We start from the raw sequence: 17,740 nt of genomic DNA on the forward strand, positions 1-17,740 counted from the left end.
ACAAATAAAGCAGTAGAAGAGGAATAAAGAGGCCATAGGATTGAGCATTTACCTTTTTAGATTTACCTTTTCAGGGAAGTCTTCACTGAGAAGTTAACATCTGAATTTAGAGAAGTTTGGGCTGAGAAATCCGTGCATCAGGAGCATTTCCATTCCCAGCATGTTCAAGAAGCAGCAAGAAAACACGTGGGGGGGTGTGTGTGTGTGTGTGTGAATGAGGCTAAGAGTAGTAGGCCATTCAGCCAGAGGGAAGGGGGATCCCTTGGAGCCTGGGTGGCCGCCGTAAAGACAGGGTGTCTGCGTTTCGGGAAAAAGAAGGCCGTTGGAAAAGTAACAGGATCTGACTTATATTTTTAAAGTGTCTTCTGTTGGGATTAGACAGTGAGGAGCTGAACACGGAGGCAGGGAGACGAGTCGGGAGGCTCTAGGAATAATCTAGACTTGTACCGCTGGGCTAACAGTCGCGGTGATGACAAGCAGTAGACTCTTTATATATTTTGAAGGTAGAACTGAAGGAAATAGAGGCCCAAGGATTGTGGCCTGAATTAACTAGAAGGATGGATCCATTAACTGAGGTTGGAAAGATTGCAAGTAGGCCAACTTTTTCATTCTTTAGTATTTTATTTTAGGTGGGTGGGGGTGGGGGCAGTAAGCAATCAGGTGGGGAAGAGCAGAGGTGCGGTTTGGGCGTACTAACTTTGGGGCATTCAGTAGATACCCCAAGGGGAAATTGTGGAGTAGGAAGTTGAGGAGAGTTCAGGGCCAGACTTGGGCTAAGAGACATAAACCTGGCGGTCATCAGTTTCTAGATAGAACATAACAAGCCACGGGATTGGATGAGATCACCATGGGAGTGATTGCCAGGGAGAGACTCGGATCTCACTGAGCTCTGGGCTCTCCAGTTCACAATCGAGGGAGATGAGGATTTCTCTTTCCTGGATTTCTCCGGGATCATCTTTTAGGTACAGAGCATACCAGGATTCTCCTACATACGCAAATAGTTCTCTGCTGCCACCACCACCACCACGACCACCCCACCCCCCCGCCACAACCACCACCACCACCACCCCCGCCACGACCACCAGCACCACCACTATCACCATCACCACCACCACCACGATGACCACCACCACCACTATTACCATCACCACCACCATGACGACAACCACGACCACCACCACCACCACAAACCCCCCCACCATCATACCACCATCATTATTACTTCCACGACCACATAGCTATTGCATGATGCTGGTTATGTGCACTGGATCTGCCATCATAGTGCTTTGCAGAGCAAGAGTGACCTCTTTGCGTACCCATAAGGGTGGTGAAATTGCTGAGTGCAGCCTTTGCTTACCTGACTTTCCTATGATAAGACATGCCTCTTATTCTACTACGATAGAATATGGCTGCAGAAAGGGCTTTGCCTTGGATTAACATGCCTTGATTAAAGAAGCCACATAAGCTAATTCTAGAGGAAAACAATAATCTCTTCTCCTTTGGGTTACAAATCCTAACCACATACCTTGGGAGTTGCTCACTGGGAAGTAGGGCAGGGTATCCAGAAGAGTTGCACTATGGCTCTCACCCCTAAGGCCTCGGAAATTGTTACATGTCTCTCTAACAGAGTAATCTGATGAAGTGAGGTGGTTGGGGATGAGTCACCGCATGCTGCCGGGACTGGGGAAGAGTTCGTGAAGGTCGTGCTCATGCAACAGCCTTCCTGGAGCAGACCACGTGAATTGGAAGGCTGCTCTGTGACTTGGAGAGAGGGCCAGGTAAGGTCTCAGGGGCATGGGACCAGGGCTTGGGAGCCTTGGGGTAGAGGTGGTTTGGGAGGGGAGCATGGCCACAGCAGTGGGAAGATGTCAGGGGTCCGGCCGTCCTGGGCCAGGCCTCTATAGGGTTTTGATTAAAACTTTAAAGGGTAAGTCTCAGCCCCAGCCACTTACACTGCTTTAAAGAGACGGGTTTGGGGAAGCCTGGACATCAGGACTCGGCACCTTCTCATACTGGAGGTGGAGGCTGAGCAGCCCCACTGACCTTCTGGGTCCTTCTTAAATTTCAGGACCGGAGGCGCACAGGGGTGACTTCCGAGGATAGCTTGCTTTCTTCCTTTCACGCCCACTAGATTTAGTGTTAGATTTAACCTCACTCGGAAAACGTGTTGTGAAATTTTTACTGGTCTTTTATATCAAAACGTTCTTAAAGAACAGAAAGTTGCTATACTGGACAAAAATGACACATATCCTTTTGCTTATTTTTTCATTCACTCTCCGCTCTCATAATCTACATTTATTGAACGTGTATAGAAGACATCGTGCTGAGGGCATAAAATGGGTGGAGCATAATTTCTGCCTTCTGTGGAGGTTCCTGATGTTCACATCATATGATGTTATACTTGGAATACTTCCTGGTAGAAAAAAAAACCCATTGAGGTAGGTGCCCCATCACATCCACTTCATAACCTCAAATAGTGGATTCAGTTTAATTTTGCACCTGTGAGCCTCCAAGGGGAAAGCAATGACCAAGCGTGTTGTTAAATAAAGCTTAACTGTTCTCTTAGTTGCAGTCATCATGTGCTCACCTTGAAGGCTAAGAGACTACAGAAGAACCCAGTGCTGAAGTTATTTGAGTTTTATCATTTTACTCCACTAATAAGTGATGCTTTTCCGAGAGGGAAAGAGGCATAAGGCATTCAGTGGGATAGGTCGTTTCAAGACTTTTCACTCAAAGGATTTTTATTTCACTATTAACAACCTCAGGTTATTCTCTGAAAGCTTTCTTTAGGAGAGACCATGTTGAACCTCAGAATGTATTTTAAATGCCTTAATCACTGTAATAAAAAAAAGATAAACACTGTGGCCGTTTTCATAAATTTCAATGTGCATTTTATGTCTTTGCTGCAGAAGAAAGTCAAAAGAAAAAAACGAACTCTAGGACTTTGGCATAGTTCATCTAGAATTTATTTTTTTATTTTTTATTTTTTTTAAGATTCTATTTATTTATTTATTCATGAGAGACACACAGAGAGAGGCAGAGACACAGGCAGAGGGAGAAGCAGGCTCCCTGTGGGCAGCCCGATGTGGGACTCGATCCCGGGACCCTGGGATCACGTCCTGGGCCGAAGGCGGCGCTAAACCACTGAGCCCCCCAGGCGTCCCTATTTTGTTTTTTTGCTCTCTTTACAGTTAGGGCTATATTTACCATTTGGGGACTGGGTAAATGCAGCAACAATGACTTTGGCAAAAACTTTTTATTTTTATTTTTTAAAGAAACTGAGAATTTTGGAGCATTTCCAAAGCATTACACTAAAGAACATTTAATTGGTAGCAGTAAAGTTTTGTTTAAGCTTAGCCATTTGCTATGTTATGTTTGTCTGAAAAAAATTGCCGAGCCCGTGGCTGCCAGAGAGCATACAATACACACCGTAAGTCAGATCTGAAGCTCAGTGTGGCATCTTGAAACAAAACGGTGACCTAGGGCAATTTTCAAGTCAATGTCACATCTTATGCGTCTGGGAAATATTTAGCGTGGGTTGTTGTCGAGTCTTCTCCTTTAGATTGCCACATTAATTCGACCGTCCTGGAGAGCCTGACCCTGAGGTGTTTCTAGTTAGTTCGCTGTAAAGCAAATGGATTTAGAATTCATTGGTGGATAGTCACAAATTGGAAGAGCCCTATAAATTAAAGTCTGAAAATCTTATTTTTTAGAATACAGTGGAATGCCTTCCCAAGGAGTTGTATTTTGCTCACATTTAATCCAGTTTCAAAGCCTCCTACCTTCTTATCGAGCCGGGCTGTGCAGATAAAGGCTCTGGGGGGACCCTGGCTATGGTTAATGGCACGATGGCAAGTGTAGACGGTCTTGTCTTCCTAGAGGCCCTAATAATGAGACAAGGCATCTAATTCTAACCTTATGGTGCTTCATTCGTTGAATGAGGGCCATGTAATCAGAGTTCGAAAGAGGGGAAAGAGGTGGTGTTGATAAATCTCTGATGAAACTGGTGCAGAAGGCGACTCCCCTCTCCCTCCTCCTGCAAACTGATTCGGAGCCCAGAGGTTTTCTCTGCATGTCTCGATGATCTGTTTTCTCCTTCCTCTCCATTCCCCTAAATTATCATTATCAACAAAACAATTAATACGTACTTCTGATCTAATAGAGTGCTTTAAGTTACATAAATCTAACTGGATTTTCTTAACATTGAAAATAGGATTAAAAAGCCCCAACACCGCCACCAACCAGACACGTCAAATTTCTACTATATTCAATCTGGCCCTTTGTTCTTCATTAGTCAAATTTGTTTGTTAATATATAGATTCAACCATAGGGACCAGAAATTTATTTTCTGTTTTCTAAGGCCATAAGACGTAGGCATAAAACATTGATCTAAAAATAAAATTGAGCATATAGATATGGGTATACGTGTGTGTGTGTGTGTGTGTGTGTGTGTGTGTGTGTGTGTAATGAGGGGGAGAGAAGGGGGAGGAGGAAGGAAGGGAGAGGGGAAGAGGGAGACTTAACCTTCCAGGTGGTGAGGGACCAACATTTGAAGGTCCCAAGGTGGAGAAGTTGTGCTTTCTACGGAATATTTGCAAATGTAAATAATTTCCAGACTGCATCTCCTCTTAAGGACAGAGGAATACATTTGGAAGATTCTAATTTCAGTTTTCTTCTCCGCTCCTCCTCTGTTGTCCCCTGTGTTAGTTTGAAAGTGTTATTGGTAGTGGTTCCCCGAGGCACTTTGAAGGACATGCTTAACCTATACAATCTAATGTTAATAATTAGACAATCAGGGATGCTTGGCTGGGGAGGGAGGGCTCAGTGGTTGAGCGTCTGCGTTGGGCTCAGGTCATGACCCCGGGGTCCTGGGGTCGAGTCCCTCATCGGGCTCCCCGCAGGGAGCCTGCTTCTCCCTCTGCCTGTGGCTCTGCCTCTCTCTCTCTCTCTCTCTCTCTCTGGGTCTCTCATGAATAAATAAATAAAGTCTTTAAAAAAAATTAAAGAATCAAATAATCCTTCCAAGCAATAAAGGATCACCACACCTTTTGGAATTACATGCTACTATTACCCAGTACGTAGGTACCTGTGTGTGGACATTCTTTAAAAAAATAAAAGGAGGGATCCCTGGGTGGCGCAGCGGTTTGGCGCCTGCCTTTGGCCCAGGGCGCGATCCTGGAGACCCGGGATCGAATCCCACGTCAGGCTCCCGGTGCATGGAGCCTGCTTCTCCCTCTGCCTATGTCTCTGCCTCTCTCTCTCTGTGTGTGTGACTATCATAAATAAATGAAAAAAAAAAAAATAAAAGGAAATCGGGGCAGACCCATTAAGGGTTCAACAGATGTAAATTTTAAAAACAATTTACGTACTAATTAATGTTGGAACTGTACAGGAATTTTTATCCACAAGGCCTCCGCATTTTGTAGCCATTCCCCATCACGGGACAACATATTTATGTCCTGACTCGAGCCTTGGTTCAGAGGCTCCTGCGAACGTACTCAGAATTCATGACTTTTATCAATGAAGAGTTGCAAAAAAAATAAGCAGGAGCATCTTGGCGACAGCACATGATACCCTGGTGGGACAAGTGGTAAGTTGCAAGTGGGGTGCACAGCGGCTCGGGGGTTTCATGGATCTTGCCTCAGAGACTTCTACTGTTTTATGGCTTTAGCTACACACTACAGTGCAGATCAGATTCCTGAACAGGACCCATAGGATAAAAAGGTACAACAGGATTTTAGCCTTAGAGAAACACACAGTGTGCTAAAAGCACCTCCAGCCCCCGGTTTTCTGGGGAGGGGGCAGGGTTATTTAGCACACCATCTGTTCCATCTTATATTTACGTCATGCTTAGTCTCCAGGGCATTTCTGTTCATAGGTGGGCAAAGAAGAGGCAATACGAGAGAGAAATTGGTGGGAAGGCCTTGGCAAACATGAGAAAAATAAAAATGGCGAGAGTTGAAGGATTGCTAAATAGTGTATTTATCATCTGTGACCTATTTATTCTCTATGATCCTACTTACAAAATTACACAGTCGTATTGACAAGAGTGGTGCACATCTTTTTGGAATCGAATCCTTTTTCGTGGTGTATCGCTGAGGCCTCCCTCAGCTGAGGCAGGGCCCGTTACCATTCATGTTCCAGGGGAACCGGATTCCAGCGGCACACAGTTGTCCCGGAGGCCCATCGGGTGAAGTTGGGCTGTTGGTAAATCTTGAAGGAGTCCAATCAACAAAGCCCTCTCTTACCAGTGCTGGGCCACCCCTCGAAAGACCACCTGGGACGCCAGGGGCAGTGGAAGGGCTCCCAGGGAGAGAGGGGAAGCCTGAAGTACTCTTTGCTCGAATTCACAGGTCAGAAAAATTGCCCCTTGTCCAGAATCCTCCCAAGGTCTTCCATCCTGGGGAGAAGAGTGCACATCACCTCCTATCTGTTGAAATATCTCCTGGTTTCTCTACCAGCATCAAGTTTGTCCCCAGCATCCTACCAGCCTGTTCCTTTGCTCTTCCCTTCATTCTCTTTCCCTTCCAGGGGTCAGGGGGTGCTTGCATGCTGTATCGATCACGGGTAGCCATCAAACATTATTTTCTGCATTTTCTTCTAATAACTTATCTCCATCAATGCATCCTAGCCTTAGGAATATAATATCAATATTAGTTATACCCATTTAAGATGCAAGAATGGGAACATGTATTTTATATACCTTGAGATCTATATGTGACTATGACACAGATCTTAATGATCTGTATCCAGGAAAGAAAAATTAATTTTGTACTTTGGTTGAAAACATGGAGTTTGTGAACACCTAAGGAACATTACATTTCTTAAAACTATGGAATAAGTTTATTTATATACAGAACCTACACATTTGTTTCCCTAGAGGGTACAATAAAAACAATTGATTGGCTGTCTATTTGGGTAATTTTTTTCTTTCTCAAATGTGACTGAATTCTGTTCTGTGTAGTTTTTTTTTTTTTTTTTAAGATTTTATTTATTTATTCATGAGAGACACAGAGAGAGAGGCAGAGACACAGGCAGAGGGAGAAGCACGCTCCCTGCGGGGAGCCCGATGTGGGACTCGATCCCAGGACCCCAGGGTCACGCCCTGGGCTGAAGGCAGACGCTCAACCCCTGAGCCACCCAGGTGCCCCTGTAAAGTAGTTTCTTGATTGCCTTTTCTTCCTTTGTTATAGCCTTACTATGAATTAAGTGTTACAGTTTTGTGGTTTTCTGTTTGGTTCTTCTTGAATACTTTAGGGAAAACCTTAGCTCTTGTGAACTGCATTCTTCAGAGAAAAACAAGTCCTAAAACAAAATGCATAGCAGATGGAAAGCCCTGAAAAGTTCCCCACCTCCTCTTTCACTATGGATGGTATCTGTAACACCGGGCGGCCCACCCCGAGTTAGTGATGCGGTGCTGGGTGACAGAGAGCTCCTTGTGGCTTGCACAAAGCTGGCAATTCAGGTCTTACAGATACTTCTGTGAACATTTTTTATATCTAGATGAGAAAATGCAATTTCCTGCAAAAAAAAAAAAAAAGCAAAAACAAAAAATAAAAAACCAAAAAACCATGTCCATGGATATTGTAGGGGAAGAAACAAAAATAAAAAGAATATAGGGACCTGTAAGTTGGTGAAATGAAACATTAAATGCCACCTGCCAGACAAATAATCATTTCAATTGTATACACTTAGGGTACTAAGTGTGACTAAATAAATATATACACCAGCATCACAATATGTCAGTGAAATGTAAGCAGTTTTTCAAAAGCTGTTTATATGCACTATCAAAAATGCCAAATTAACCATTTTTCTACCTGCCATTTCTTCCTAAACTTCACCTCCCAGGGCCTCCGTCTTCCACGTTAAGCGTAGGGCCTGACTGAATATGAAATGGCGATCTGTGACCTGGTTTGCAGGTGGACCTGGTTTGCAGGTGGAGTCGTCTACACTCTTGGAAGAGAAACATGTTCTCTCTTTCAATTATAACTTAATTTTTAAGGGAACAAATTCAGGACTTTATCAACTTCTACCTTGAACATTCTTTCGATCTAATGTAATTCTTTCTTGCTGTAGCATCATGTTGTAACCTGGTCCTTCCTTCCTCAGTTAAGACACAGGGCTGACCATTTACAGTTCTTTCCATTTTGTACAGAAAAAAAAAATGATCAGAATGCCAATTTTATGATGGCCATGACTTTGTTTATTGTGCTGCTTATTCCACCTAAAACTATCTGGAGCTTACAAGGCCGGCCGTAAGTGTTGAATGAATGAACGGGCCAATGTTCTTCTCCAGAACAACACTATTCTTTTAAGCTTTCTCCAGAGATTACATCCCATTCCTGCCCCTCAAAGAAGATGCTTCATGTTTCCCACCAATAGTTTGGTGCTATTGGACCCAGATTTCTGGACCTTAACCGCTATGTTCTCGTGTTAATCACCATCCTTATCATAATAAAAAAAATGAAAGCATTTATACTGTTTATAAAACTGTAAGTGGGAGCCCATGGACTCTCCTCTCCAAGGCCTTCTTGAAGACCTATAAACTGTTTTCAATTTTTTGTTTTTCGTTTTTTTGAAGATTTTATTTATTTGACAGAGAGAGAGAGAGAGAGAGAGAGAGAAAGAGCACGAGTAGAGGGAGGGCAGAGGGAGAGGGAGAAGCAGGCTCCCCGCTGAGTAGGGAGCCCCTTGTGAGGCTGGATCCCGGGACCCTGAGATCATGACGTGGGCTGAAGGCAGACGCTTAACCCACTGAGCCGCCCAGGTGCCCCTAAACTGCCCCTAAACTATTTTTGTTTAAAGCAGATTATATTATGCTTACCAATTAGAATCACTTAAGTTTCAAAACCGACGAGGAAGAAGAGCCAAGAAAAGAGGCACTCTGTCTTATTCTTAAAAGATATTTAAAGAATTCAAAATGTTTCTGTTTGGCCATTACTAGTGATGAACTTGCATCAAGACAGGAGGTAGATTTAGAGAAATTCTGTGCTTAGAAAGTATCTGGACGGCCTCTGATCTTCCCTTGTGTTGCTGCTTTCATAATTTCACCAGGTCTTTTTTTTTTTTCCACCAGGTCTTTATCTTTGACCGGCCAGCAGGAAGGATGGCTGATTCTTTGTCCCCATGTAATCAATCTTCTAACCTCAGATAGAATAATGGAGCAATGCTAACTCCATATAGCATTTCCCCTAATTCTCTCAGGGAAACACTCCACGCACCGTGCTGCCTTTCAGAGGACGTGGAACAAGGGAAAGGAGTGCTTTCCCAGACCTACGTGCAGAGTCCTAGCCAATCCTAAACTTCATCAGGTCAACCAATAAATAGGAGAGCCGGGGATCCCTGGGTGGCTCAGAGGTTTAGCGCCTGCCTTCAGCCCAGGGCGTGATCCTGGAGACCTGGGATCGAGTCCCACATTGGGCTCCCTGCATGGAGCCTGCTTCTCTCTCTCTATAATAAATAAATAAAATCTTTAATAGAAAAATAAATAGGAGAGCCTCTCACTTCTCTGTTACTTTAATAACGTACAGGATCAGACTGACAGCTGGGATTGAGGATCAAAATAAATATTACTTATAATTACTTATGAATTATAATTATTAAATATTTTTGAAATAGGCTTAGAACTGATTTCTTTAAAAAAATATTTTATTTATTTATTCATGAGAATACACAGAGAGGAGAGAGAGACACACACACAGGCAGAGGGAGAAGCAGGCTCCATGCAGGGACCCTGATGTGGGACTCGATCCCGGGTTCCCAGGATCATGCGCTGGGCTGAAGGCAGCGCTAACCGCTGAGCCACCCGGGCTGCCCCAGAACTGATTTCTTATAAAGGTTATAAGTAAAAACAAATTTTTATCTAGATGGAAGGTATAGAAGAGAGAGAATTATAGAATAATTATAGAATAATTCTCCCCTAGAATGATTCCAGAGACTGTCATGTATCATAATGTAAGGAATGGGTTTAACCGGATGTTTTTCCTTTGGGCTCAAAAAATCTTTTGCTATTGTGCTCAGTTAATAATATCGCATTAATAACATATCACGTCATACATTCAGGGTAGGATCTGAGAATTATCATCTTCCCGTCTTGCCTTATTATTTCTGAGAGATTGCTCAAGGAAGACAGGCTTTACAAGACAAATGTCCTGAGATAAAACCCATCTTGGTGTTAAGGTCTTCACTACTTACCATCAGATGGAATCAGGTTATCAAGAGAATCAGTGGAATGGAGTTAAGAATCCAGGCAGACCCTTAATGTCCATGTTCACTTGATTTTTTTTAATGTACTTAAAAACATTTATTTAAATCACACATTAAAGTAACAAAGACACAGAAATGACACAGTCAATAAAGTTGGATTCCAAAGCTTGATAGAAGCGCGAACTCTTCTCACAGTAGCCTTCCAGCTGTTCTCTCTTTAAATCTCAGGCCGAATTCGTAGGTTTTCAGGATGGTTTGGAAGTTACCTAGGTAAGTTGGTGGGGACAGGTGACTTGGGGATCCGACTCCTCCGCCAGCTTGCCCCGTCTAGGTGTTCACTTGATTTTTGACAGAGGTGTCAAAACAAGAAATGGGGTAGGAAAAATCTTCTCTACAAACGGTGCTGAGACAACGAGATAGGCACATGCAAAAGAAGGGAGTCGGACCCCTTCCTCACACTCTGCACGAAAACTAGCTAAAAATGGATCTTGGCCCTAAATACAAGAGCTGAACCTATGACATTTTTAGAAGAAAGTGGAAGAGTAAATCTTCGTGACCTTGGGTCACTCAAAGCCCGCTTAGATATAACACAAAGAGGGAACAGAAAAAAAAAAAAGATAAATTGAACCTCATCAATATTAAAACCTTTCTGTGCTTCAAAGAACACTATTGAGCAAATGGAAAGACAAACCGTAGGATGAGAAAAGATATTTGTAAATGATATATCTATCTGATAAGGGGCTGGTGTCTAGATTATATAAAGAACTGCTACGACTCAAGAACAAATCATCAATGACAAACAACCCAATTAAAAAATGCAAAGGGTCTGAATCAAGATCTCCTCCAAGATGATTAGTTAAGCAGCAAATCGGCACTTGAAGAGATGCTCACTGTGACTAGTTGTTAAGAAAATATGCACCCAAACCACAGAGATGTCCTCTTACCCGCCTAGGATGGCGATGATGGAAAAGACGTTGATAGTAAGTGTTTATGAGGAAGTGGAGAAATGAGAACCCCTTCCACATCGCTGGTGGGAATAGTGGTATTGCTACTTGGAACAGAGATTGGCAGTTCCTCAGAAGGTTTAACATAGGGTTATTATGTGGTCCAGCAAGTTCCCTCCTGAGTATGTACCCAACAGAAATGAAACACACGGGCGCCTGCGTGGCTCAGCGGTTGGGCCTCTGCCTTCGGCTCAGGGCCTGATCCTGGGGTCCCGGGATCAAGTCCCACTTCGGGCCTCCCTTCATGGAGCCTGCTTCTCCCTCTGCCTGGGTCTCTGCCTCTCTCTCTGTGTCTTTTATGGATAAATAAATACAATCTTTAAAAAAATATGTCCACCAAAAAAAATGTGTGCACAGATACTATGGCAGCATTATTCGTTGTAGCCCTAAAGTGGAAAAAACCCAAAAAATCCCAAACAGGTGCCCATTAGCTGATGGGTTTTTTTCCAGGTTCTGGCTACAATGTAGATGGACCTAAAACTTCGTAGGAGGGGAAAGCAGCCAGCCGCGGGAAGCTGTGCTGTACGGTCCCATTTGTGTGAGTTTGCATAAGTGTTAAATAGGCCAATGTGAAGAGAGATTCGCTGCCATCTAGGGCTGAAGGGATTAAGGGGGAAACGAGGAGTGACTGCGAATGGGTATGGGTTTTGGGGGGAGGTGGGGGAAACGGTCTCAAATTGACGGTGGTGACTGCTCGGTGCCTGTGGGCGAGCCAAGGACCACACGGTTCTAGGCTCCGGAGGAGTGAGCTGTGTCCGTGAAAGCCACCTGGGGGATGGCATGCGGTGTAGTAGGTAGAGGGTTTTTTTTTTTTTTTTAAGATTTTATTTATTTATTCATGAGAGACACAGAGAGACAGAGAGGCAGAGACCCAGGCCGAGGGAGAAGCACGCCCCATGCAGGGACCCCGGGGTCATCCCCTGGGCTGAAGGCAGGTGCCCCACTGCTGAGCCCCGGGGTCCAGGTAGAGGGTTTCTGTTGCACCCAGCTCCCCCCCAGCTGCCCAGGCCGCCGTGCACCGTGGGGACCCCCACCCTGACATGACCTTTGCTTGCGTCTGGGGCCTTGGGAAAATGGGTGACCCGAGACCAAGCTTCCTCATTCGTGAAGTGGAAAGAGGGACGCTGCGGGCGGCCGCTGGGCCGGTCGGGGAGGTGGAGGCCCCGGCAGCGCCAGGCCGAGCCAGGGCCCGCGGGCAAGCCCTTGTCGCCCGTCACCGAGTGGCCCACGTCCAGAGCCATCCTCTGGCGCTCTCTGAATTCCAGCTCTTTCTGTCTCCAGCTTAGTGAATAAATGCGCTGAGAAAGGCGCCTGTGCTCGAGGAAGGAAAACAGATCGCCCAGGGACGAAGTTCGAAGTTCGGGCAGGTAAGGAAACAAGGTGGGGAGGAAGCGTAGCATGAGGTCTGCGTTTGCCTCCTGGAGGCCCAGTTCTGGACGAGAGACGTGCGGGGAAGGACTGGAAGGGAGGGTGGCAGCCAGAGGCCGGGAGGTGGTGGTGGGAAGGGCAGAGTAGCTGAGGCCCCTGTGACGGTCGGGGCATCAGTTAGAAAGGACGGGGGCTGGGGGGATGCACGGGCTGGTTTTTTTTTTTTTTTTTTAAGATTTTATTTATTTGCAGAGAGGAGGAGGGAGCACAAGCAGGGGGAAAGCAGACTCCCCACCGATCGGGGAGCTGAGGGGCTCGATCCTGGGGCAGCCGCTTCTCGGAGTGAGCCGCCTGCCAGGCGCTCTTAAGGCTGATTGATGCCCTGGTGGCAGGAAGGCGAGCAGGTCAGGATTCGCACAGGGGCCCAATCAGTTGCTTGGTGACATAGGACTATCCCCCCAGTGCCCCAAAGGTTCTGTTAACACTCGGAGGATGCGTGGGAAGATTTAGGCCCCTAACCCGGCCTTGGTTATTCTTGAAATACCTCGCTGTGAGCCGAGGAGTCCTTCAGTAACCATTTCTGATATTCCGGTATAGGCTCATTCTTCAAAACCGAGGAGACGATTTTATACTTAAAAAACAACAACAACAAAAAAACCCTCCCTCATTGGTTTCGAATTGATGCGTCTGCCACGCTGGCGGACTCACGCTCTCGCTATCTACCTGTTCTTGGCAGAGAACAATCCATCTCCCAGGGTAAGCCTGCGATGCACGACTCACGTGCGACACGTCACAGGTGACTGAGGACTCGCTGGGTTCTGGCCTCTTACTGACCGTTTTGCAGGATTCCTAGTACCGTGGGGATCCTTTTCAGGCTTCTCTGACTCGGTCTTGACCGTCGCAGTCAGTTGCTCAGTTGTTCAGTCACAGCTCAAGCCTAAAGTCCCTGTTGGGATGACGGGTGAGCCACCTGACTTCCCTTCGCCACCAGAGGGGCACCCGGGGAGTAAATCGAGACTTTAAAGATCCAAGAGGAAAGGCGTAGCACAACGTGTAGGTCTGTCCCAGAGTAGGATGGCGGAGGGTTGGTCTAGCAATCATCTCTAAGTAAGTGTTGTCGAAGGGAGATTAGGAAAAAATTCGGGATCAGTTTCCCGCCGACGCCAGACAGAGGGAGCACTGGAGTCTGGAGTCCACTTGGATGTGTCCCACACCCCTCCTCCTGGACCCTCAAATCCTTTGGGGCTGTTTGGAAGGTTTGGATGATTTTAAGGGATTGTGAAAGCTGGATACCATCAGGTGTCATTATCCTACATACTTTCTATGGTGTCCCCAAACATAACTTCCGACGGAGGCTGCCGTGTAAATAGGTCATTGAAGGAGCACCCGAGCACCCGTTAACCGCCGTTGGCTGCATGATTCTGCACAAGTGATTTTTATCTCTGAGGGTTTTTTTTTTTTTTTTTTTCCAGACTAAGCTAGGGAAGGCTGGGAGGTCAGAGGGGGAGGAACAGGTGGGCGGGCTAGACTGCGGAGGTTCCTTCCATTGCTAAGATACTATGGTTACGTCTGGAACTTCTTTGAAGCTGGATCTATTGTTCTTCTGCGGCGGTGGCAGTGGAGGGTGCTAGTTTCCTTTAGCAAAGTCACTGGGGTCAGAGAGCCAGCTGATTTTATTGTCAGGGCTGGCCTTTGAAGGACCAGTAGGGAAATCTCATCCTCTTTTCCTCCCTCACCCCCCTTCAGAGTGTACCTTAGCTGTCAGGCTGCTTTATTGAAATTTTGTTTCTAGATTCCTCCTAAGGAAACATAACTAGGAGATAAAATAATGAAATCTTCGTAGCTTGCAGAATTTGCTGAGGGCAAATCGGAGCCTCATATCTAAGTGCGAAGTGTGGTCCGGGGACAGCAATACCAGGTCACCTGGGAAGGTGTGGGAAATGCAAGTTCTTGGGCCCGGCCCAGACCTACTGCCGGACACTGGGCTGGGGCCCGGGCGTCGGGGCGTCAGAGGCCCTGCGGTCCTGCACTTCACCAGGTCACCGCCCTGATGTCCAGGTAGCTCGCAGGCGGCAGCTTTCATGGGATGGCTTGTGGAGGCCGGAAAGGTGACACGTTCCCAAAGGTGCACAGCACCTCGAGGGAGGCCCTGAAGGCCCCCCCATTTGGAGAGCCTGTTCCTGGAAGGCAAAGCCAACATCCGACCAGGACAGGCCCCGGGAGAGACCTAGGTCCCCAGGGAGCAATGGCCCTTGCGCTTCCCGCATGCCCTCTGCCAAGGAAGTGATGGCTTGAGTGGGGGAAGGGGCAGGGTTCAGGTGGCATCTCTGGCCCCTCTGCAGCTGCCAGAGCCCTGGGAGATGCCTCATTGCCTGGAGCCTCGCCTCTTGGTGTTTGCAACTAGCACCTCTGCCAAGCACCGGCTGGTTTCTGCACCTCGCAGGTAGTGGGTACTCAGTAAACCCGGCTCCTTGCTCTCGGGGCTCGGGGGCCGACCCCCAACCCCCCCCTCCCCCCAGAACGGGACTGGCCTCAGTCTGCAGGCCGGACGTCCCCAGCCCCCCGAAGAGCCACCGCATGTGCTTTGGGGAGCCTTTCGAAGTCCTGGAACCAGGTCTCCATGGATCTTTCTCAGGAGGGTATTGGTACATTAGTTATTTGCATTTGCACCTCGACAGCCTTCTCAAATCTTCTCAAAAATCTTTGAATTCCGTCCTTAGTTCTAAAAAATGAGTTTTGTTTATTTTTAAAGATTTTATTTATTTATTCATGAGACAGAGAGAGGGAGAGAATGACAGGCAGAGGGAAAAGCAGGCTCCATGCAGGGAGCCTGATGCAGGACTCGATCCTGGGTCTCCGGGATCATACCCCGGGCTGAAGGCGGTGCTAAACTGCTGAGCCATCCAAGGATCCCCTAAAAAGTGAGTTTTAAAAGATTCCTATTGCTACGTGCAACAAAATAGCCCTTTATCTGATTCTCCAGCCACTTGTGTGTTGCCTGCAAATGATTTCGTCTGCCCTCTCTTCAGCAGACAGGGGGAAAGGTCTGAGGCAGTCAGCTGCCCTGCATGCAGCCCAGGGGCACTTTCCAGAAGGATTCTGTCCTTTTAACAACTGGTTAAATAAAACCGAGTGAATAACGTAAGACAAACAAGCCACCTATGATCCACTTCCTCGGAGGACCCGGATTCACCCTCCCTTAGATCTCTCTGAATGTGGGCCTGCTGGAAGGCGCTCACTTGGGGCTACGGCTCATCCACTAGCGGAGACCGCAGGTCACATCTGATTTGTATTTCCCTCACCATCACATCGCCTATTTTTCAGACTTCACTGTTTATTCAAATCGTATCTTATTTCTCTTTAAGATGGTTATTATTTTTTTATATTTTTGGCATTAAAATCTTAATATTTAAAGTATTGCGTTCTAAATTACATCAGCTCGCATTTCTCAAATGCCTATTTCGAAAGAAATATTAGATGAATTCTCTTCTTGAAAAAAAAAAACACACATGCCATCTAGGAGGGCAGAGGACACCCAGATGAAATAATAAGAGAAACAATTTTCAGGCAATAACGGGACAGGTGCTAAAGAATAATTTGCAAAGTTCAAGAGGAACTAACTAGAAAAATGCACGGAACCAGGCAGTGTACCCAAAAGCCTTGAGGGAGGCAGTGAAATTTAGTTTGGATTTTGATAAAGACAGATTTGGATTAGAGAAAAACGGTGGGGGCACCTAGTAGACCAAGTGGATCATTTCTGTGCCGGGGGAGGAAAGCAACCTTCATTTCAGAGACTCGCAGAACCATACAGACAATTAGCTTGTGTCTTCTAAGACTTACGATGAACCCGAGAACATTAATAGCACAGAATCTACTAGATCTACTCTTTGCTTCTTCCTTCTAATTTATGGAAAATCCCAGCCACCTATTAGATGCAGATTAGCCCCCAAAGGCTCTAATAGCCACGATTTTCCAATCCCTCCCCCACCTTGCACTTGCAGTATCTCTTTTCTTTTTCTTTCTTTTTTTTTTTGTATCACTTTTCATCTAATTCATTTCTGTAATTCTTGGCTTTATTTTCTTACACGACATGAAATAACTGCAGATCAAAGTTTGCATACTTGCTAAATGGCTCGTTATCTATCATCTATTATGGGGTGTTTTTTTTTTTTTTCCTCTCCTAAATGGAACAAACTTTCTTCTGAAAAAAATTTACTGACAAACTGCTGTTTACGGTCATCTTAGAGATAAAATTCCATAAACTCAAGGGAGCCGTGATGTTTTCGGGGCTGGGGGCTGGAAGATGGCATCTCCCCGTGGGCTCGGGAGGGGGGGGGGGCATCTTTTTCCTGCTTCTTGCTGCCTGGGAGAAATGGCTGGATTCAAGCAGCGAAATATCTCAATGATGTAGAGCAGAGGTGACTTCCTGTTTTGTTTTAGGGTTTGTTTTCCTCTCGTCTCAATGAAGGCTGTGTTTTCTGACATTCTGTAATCCTTCTGCCGAGTGAAAGGGCAGGGTGCTGGGCCTCCCCAGGTCTTCCCTCCACAATATCACAATATGCCCGGGAGGGGGGGGGGCTCATTAGTGGAGGGAGAGGACCGGGAGGGGATCTGTTTTCCATTTTCTTCTCTAGATTAAGCTACTTTGGTTGGGAAGGGTTTTCTCGTTGTCAGCGGCATCTTGATTGTCACGACCCGGGTGGTGTAAATTTCCTGCACTTTTCTCTCAGGCTTTGGGAGAAACCTTTGGTGACAAGAGATAAATAGGAAGTGCCATTTTATTGTAGTGAGTGAAATCGGGGGGGGGGGGGGGGGAATATCCAAATACTTCAAAGCAGGTAGCTTTTCACTCTAAACCTTAAGAAGCAAAACTCCAAACGTTCTAATTCTGCAGGCAAACAAGACGAATTTTCTTTTAAACCTGTTTCTTGCTTCTGGTGGCCTACTTGAAATTATGTGCACTGTGCTGCCTCTTTCTTTTTTCTTTTTTTTTTTCTTTCTTTCTTTCTTTCTTTCTTTCTTTCTTTCTTTCTTTCTTTCTTTTTTCTTTCTTCTTTGTTTCTTTCTTTCCTTTCTTTCTCTTTTTTTGAAAGGCAGTGTCCCCCCCCCCCCCTTAGTTCCTCACAATGCAGACTCTGTAGTCCTGACCTTGGGGCTGATAA

At 45.9% G+C, this 17,740-nt stretch overlaps 1 long non-coding RNA gene across 1 annotated transcript; it reads left to right on the plus strand.

The window, feature by feature from the left end:
* Positions 1 to 1,199: 1,199 nt before the first annotated feature.
* On the plus strand, positions 1,200 to 17,124 carry LOC144304650 (uncharacterized). Its single transcript, XR_013371578.1, has 3 exons — positions 1,200 to 1,778; positions 12,492 to 12,577; positions 13,176 to 17,124. It is a non-coding gene; the product is annotated as an uncharacterized LOC144304650 (long non-coding RNA).
* The last annotated feature ends 616 nt before the right edge of the window (positions 17,125 to 17,740 follow it).

Source organism: Canis aureus, chromosome 34 (assembly GCF_053574225.1).
Source record: "Canis aureus isolate CA01 chromosome 34, VMU_Caureus_v.1.0, whole genome shotgun sequence".
Lineage (NCBI taxonomy): Eukaryota > Metazoa > Chordata > Mammalia > Carnivora > Canidae > Canis > Canis aureus.